Genomic DNA, 6,489 nt, shown 5'->3' on the forward strand with positions numbered 1-6,489 from the left:
ATGCCTTCAGGCTGGGAGCTCCTGAGCAAGCTCTCCCTAACTGCCTGTACTCTGTGCTGCTGCAAGCCTGGAGCTGTCAAGAAAACTTTTAGAAGAGTGTGAGCTACCTGTGTGTCCTGCTTTCCCCCATCTGCTAGAGAGCACATTTTAGTCAATGGGATTTGTCAAGGTCTGATTCCAAAGCCTGGAGGCTGCCTGAGCACAGGGAAGGTGGCAGGGCTGGGGAGGATTCAGCTGGGATGTGGGTGGTGACATTTGCAGGCTCAGGCTCCAGGGCTGCTCTGACTTGCTGAACCCTTTGGACCAATGCCTTGATGGGACTGCTAGCAGCTTCAGGCTTGATGGGCTGGGGAGAACCCCTGAGTTTCTGAGGTGTTCTAGTGTTCAGCATGGGACTTGAACTGTGTATGTAGCCATACCAAGTTTCAAGAGGCAGGTGCAGGGTGTGTGGATGGGTTTCATCATCCTCAAAATTTAGGAGCCTATGATAGAGTTGTTTGCAGCTGAGCTACTTGTCTCAGCTGCCGTTGAAAACCTAAGGAGATGTAATAATTGTAGCCTGGAGAGGGTTTACCTCATCCTGAAGCAGATTTAATCATATGGCTTGTTCCCTGTTCAGTTTAAAGGTGACCCTGATGAAATCTCACCTGCAAATGTTTTCAGGTGGGCAAGATGAGTTGCATCTCGGGTGTCTCACACTGGGAGCAGAGATGGGCTAATCCAAATCGGGGCACTCCTGAACATCACCATCCCCATGAAAAAGAAAGCAGGGAGCAAGAAAGAGACTTTCTGATTTGTTTGTATCAGTGCCTTCAGCAGCTTTACTCCTCAGATGCAGCTGGTGGTTCTGTGTACTGCCCATGTTTGTGGGATGTGTGGGTTTCCACCTCCTCCGTGTGCAGAGGCAGCTCCACCTGCTGCTGCTGCAGGATGGAAATGGTGGATCCCATATGCACCTTATTCTGAGTATGTGAGCAGGGCAATGAGGTGTCCCATGCAGTGCAGCCCTGCTCTAGGAACATCCTTTGGGTCAGCCTAGCATTTCCCATGGAAGTGATATATGTTGCCAGCAGGGCTCTGCTCATTCCTTAGGAAATCTGTGAGTGGAGAATTGAAGGCTGTGTCTCAAGCAGTGAGGCCTGAGAATAACTGCAGGTCAAGTACTGCAAAATGCACATGCTCATTCTCATTTATCAAACATTAATTTCTCTTTGAAATGTGCCAAGAAAAAACTAAGTAAGTTAACTTCTGCCCTTCTGGAATGCAAGTTAATTACAGGTACCTGTTTCCAGCTCAAATCATCTCCTGAGATGAAAGGCTTTTTGGTGGGCAGCTCCCACTCTTCATAAAAACAAAACACAGGGTGAAAAAACAGTAAAAGACCATTTTTTTTCTTTTTCATGTTCATGGCCACTCACCCTTGTGGCTTTTTTCTCTTTGAGCTTAACTGGGAATAAAAGCAGACTTAAATCACTGCACAGGAAAATGCCCTGGAGCCTTTTACCTGCACAAAAACTTTTAACATGCTCTTTGATTCCTTTCTGCAAGGTGATCTAAAGCCAGAGCAGACTTCTTTATTTCTTAATTTTTTTTCCTCTCCTTCCTCTCTCCTCTCTATTCTAGATTTTTCTGCTTGTCCTTCACTGTAACCCTCATAACCACACTTAAGTCTGCCTTCATACAAATGGCAGATGTTTCTGAGACATTGGTGGTGTTCCTTCCTGGTTGGCCATGGTTTAGGTATCCCTGGCTCCAGTGTGGAGTAAGATAAAACTAGGAAGTTGTGGGGAAAGGTCCATCTTCTCTCCCCCCACATAAGACTAAACAAAATGCTTTTCAAGCCAGCGAAGCAAGAGCAGCATCTTTTTGCTGATTTAGCCAAGGAGGGACTGGAACAGGCCCCTTGCTCTACCAGGTAAGTCCACAGGAAGAAAAGAGCAGAAGGGTTATGATAACTGGCAGAAGAATAGACAATAGGTAAAAGGTGCCTCTGGCAGAGCACGTACCTGGCCAGTGCTAACTGGCTAATTTGAACAGTGATACTTTACTCAAACAGTGATTTCTGATCTATAAAAGAGGGCAAGTTCTGCAGGCCCGGGGCTCTCTGCCTTCTTGGAAGGAGACCCTGCTGCAGGATGAGAAGCTGCTGCCTGGAACACCAGCCCTGCTGTCCTGAGGAGCAGAGAGGGCAGGGGGGCTGCCCTGCATCCCTTGCTGCCCAGAGAAGCTGAAGGGGGGCACCTGTACCTGCTCCTGACAGGTTTATTAGGGGTTAATGCAAACTGATGGGACAAGGTTCAGGAGAGGTAGACTAGGTAAATATTAGGAAAATAATTCAAAGGCGCTATGGTCTTATTAAATGTAGACTCCGAGGGAGAGGTGTGGAATCAGTGGAGTAAAAACTGGTCTCAGTGACAATTTGTGAGCGTGGTGAGGAGGGGTGTTCTAAAACACCCTAAAATACTGTCCCGCAGTGGCTGTTCCTCTGTGAGAGGTGAGCACCACATGTGACCCTAGGGCTCATTCACAACCCCCTCCACGCTGAGGGGAGGACTCACAGAAGCACCTGACAGCCCATAGCCCCCCTGGCATCAGCTCACGACAGGAGCTATGAAGGGCCTCTTGGATTTGGTTTCCTGCACCTTTACATCAGGGAAAGGGCTCTGATCATTTTTCCTGTAATTAATGGCTATGACAGGGAAGGAGAGAAAAAAAAATAATAATCCCCCTGATCTCAGAGGACCCAGTGGCAAGATTTTTACATCCCTCCCTTGGCTGACAGAAGCTGATAGCCTGTGGGTGTGAGCACGCTTGAAACCAGGGAATCTTGCTTGGGCTTGTGGTAGGTGTAACCTTCTGGGAACCTGCTGCGTGCAGAGGTGGCAGCAGCTAGTGCATGTGCTTCAAAGCCGAGGCAGCACGACGAGCTCTTGTATGTTCCCTGTAGGCTCTTGTGCTCCCCTGTTCTGTTTTTGCTGTCATCAGCCCAATTACTGAGTTGCTGTTTGTAGAGGAAAAGACTTCGTGTCTCTCGGTGTTCAGCAGAGAAAGAGAAACCCCTGTGAGGGAGGGGGTGTGTAGGCTGAGCCCATCACGGCTGCAGCAAAGCTCTGTGGGCACGGGTTTCCCAGGCTTTGCTGGGCTTTGCACTCGCCAGAGTCTTGGAGGACTCTTGAAGATGGGGAGATCGATACCAACAAGAAGGACTCCTACAAGGAATGCTGAGTTGATGGACTTTGCTCATGGGGGTGCATGGTCAGGAGTTAAACCCAGAGAGGTGTAGAAAGGCGAAAACAAAATGCAGAGCCATCCTGGTTGAGCGTAGCCTGATGTTGTCTGCTGAAAAGGCAGAATTGAAGCACAAATGCCTGTGAGGAGGTTACTATTGCCAATAAAACCCCAAGAGAGGTGGGGAAGTCATGTGCTGCTCATCATTGCCTCTCCCTTGGAGCACTTCAGCTTCTGCTATTTGGAAATCCACAGCAACTGTGAGCCAAGACCAGGTTGCTGTAGAGACAGGGATTTATTAGGGAGCATAGGGAGCTCTTGTCTCTTTGCTTGCTGCAATGGAACTGTGAGTTCCTGATTCTCTGCTGCCCGGCGAGGCTGAAGAGGAGGGCTCTGCAACAGCCAGCACTGTGTATGCCCAGCCATGCCCTGATGTTTTGACCTGGAAGTGACGTTATTGGCCCTTAGCTCTGAGAGGCCATGCCTAAGTGGTCGTAGCCACTGACCTGAAATGGTGATGGCATGAAGGGCACCCTGCCCTTAACCCAGCAGCTCCCCAGAGGGAGAAAGCAATGCCCTGGGTAGGTGTCTCCTCTGAGGTCAGGCTGCTGACTATTTCATGCTCTGCATAACCCCCAGGCACTGAAGACTAAATACCTGTTTTTTGAATGGAGAATGATGTACTTGTGTTTCCTAAGTCATTCCAATGGCTACAGCACGTCCTGCATGATCAGGCCTTGCCAGTGATATGAACTGCACTCCAAAATTAGCTCTTATTTAATCAAATGGCCTCTGGGCAGTTCATTGGAGGGAAACAGGTGGCGCAAGAGTCTGTGCTAGTCCTCATGCCAGCTCCCAGGAGGTTAAGTTTCATGTCATTCTTGCTCTCTCTGAAGTCAGCAGGTTTGTGATAAGGCTGGATTAGATGTTTCTCCAGCTGCCGTTCACTTTATCCAGGTACTCTCAAGCTTGGATTTAACTCTTTGAGTTAAAGCTAGCAGTGATAGCTTTAGCTGTAGATTAACTTTGATGCCAAAAAGACACACAGCTGTATCCAGGGCTTCTCAGGCAGAGAAAGCTGCTGGTTTAGGTGGAATTTGGGTGCAAACAGCAAAAATAAATTATTTTTTTAAAAATAATACATTAAAAAATCTGCATTATCCAGATAGTCCATCTCTGAGTTGGAAAAATCTTCTAGAAGAAAAAGTCGTCTACTGATTTAAGAGTGATGTGTATATGTTGCTTTTGAAATTGTCAGTGTAACATGTTGAGATGAAATTAATGGGCATACTTCAGAGTCGGGAGGAAGGCTCTGTGTCATCCTGTGAGGCTGGCAAGACTCTGTCTTTGCCCTAGAAATTTTCCTGTTTAAACATGAACTAATGCCATGAACATTGTGAGAGGAGAAAAGAGACAAGGGAGCGTTAAGAACTACCTTTGGGGTAAATCCTATGAGTTTCTAAAGCCTTTCCATAAAGACTGAGGCATGTTAAGATGGAGAAGACAGCCTGCAAGTGGGGTTCAACAAGGAAAAGCTGGATTTGGAGCACAGAAGCTCCAGATGCTTGGCTTTTGAGCAAAGGGAAGGTGTTACCAGTGTAGCAATTCTCTGAAGAGCACTGGCAATAGAAGTGGGAGGGAGATTTCTGAAATGTAGCCCAGATGTCCATGTCAGAGAGTGCCAAGGGCTCTAGGGTTTGGAAGTTACGGGGGATGTGAAGATGCAGGGGTGTTATCTAGCACTACAGTGTGGAAACTTGCTTCACTGTGTTGCCTTTGCTGGAACAGCAGAGAGAGGGGTTGCCAAGGCTGCAGCAATGCAGAGCTAATGAAAACAGAAGCTGTACAGCCCTAGCTCACGAGGAACAGCAGAGGTAGAGCAGAGGAGGTTGTGCAGCTTGGGGAAAAATTAAGTATGTCCTGGGTCATGTGCCAGAACAAATTGATAATTTCTCTAAAACTTGCCCATTTCAAGGGTGGCTTTGGAGTGAAAAGCCAAGTGTGTTCCACATTAGCCACTAATTTGAGGCAGACTTTTTTTCCACGATGGACATCAGACAGTCATTTCACACTGGCCATCAAAGTGGTTGCCAAACAGCAGCAGTTCCTTGGCAACTGTGTGGGAGCACTGTGGCTCAGGGAGGAGGGCAAAGAGGCTCTGGTTTCTATTCTAAACCATTTTGGTTATGCACCCCCTCCTTTGCTGTTTGTTGACCTTCTTAAGTTTAGCAGAGGAACTAAATGAAAGACTCTTGGGAAGCAACCCTGCATCACCAACTGTCCCCTTGCGTCCTCACAAGGAGCCAGACCAGGCACTTTGCAGTGGAGGCTTTAGCTGCACTCAAGTTCCTCGGCAGGAACATCTTTTGCTGGCAGGCAAGAACTAGTGCAAGCACAGAGCCAGTCCCTGGCTTTTTCTCTCCTTGGACATCCAGGGTGTTTGACAAGGGGTAGAGCAGTCCCTTGGCAACAGGGAGAGGGGAAAGGAACTTCTGGGAAAGACTCCATTATTCTTAAAGCCACATAGTTGTTTCATAGAATCATAGAATGGTTTGGGTTGGAAGGGACCTTAAAGATCATCTAGTTCCAACCCCCCTGCATGGGCAGGGACACCTCCCACTAGACCAGGTTGCTCAAAGCCCCATCCAGTCTGGCCCTGGACACTCCCCGGGAGAGACACCCACAGCTTCCCTGGGCAACCTGTGCCAGTGCCTCACCACCCTCGCAGGAAACAATTTCTTCCTAATGTCTAACCTAAATCTCCCCTCTTCCAGCATAAAACCATTACCCCTTGCCCTATCACTGCAGGCCCTTGCAAAAAGTCCCTCCTATCTCTCTGGGAGCCCCTTTCAGGTACTGGAAAGCTGCTATAAGGTGTCCCTGGAGCCTGCTCTTCTCCAGGCTGAACAACCCCAACTCTCTCAGCCTGTCTTTATAGAAGAGGGGCTGCAGCCCTCTGATCATCTTTGTGTCCCTCCTCCTTCAGATGGAACCAACACCCAGATAATGCTCGACTTGACCTGTAGTAGAAGAGGGGTGCTGTTATGATTGGGAAGGATGGCCACAATGAGTGAAGTTGCTCTTCCAGTTCCTGTGTGGATCATTGCTTTACGAGTAAATGCTGGAAAGGGGGAAGCAGGCCAGAAGGGATGGACAGTCACATCTGTGTCCTGCCAGCCCACCTCACTGTGGGATTGTGTCAAGAGGAACTGCTCCATTTACATCAAGCACCAGTGCTTGTGCTGTGTTGAGGTGATTGGG

The sequence above is a fragment of the Chaetura pelagica genome, unplaced genomic scaffold, assembly GCF_000747805.2.
Source record: "Chaetura pelagica isolate M959 unplaced genomic scaffold, ChaPel_1.0 scaffold104, whole genome shotgun sequence".
Classification (NCBI taxonomy): domain Eukaryota; kingdom Metazoa; phylum Chordata; class Aves; order Apodiformes; family Apodidae; genus Chaetura; species Chaetura pelagica.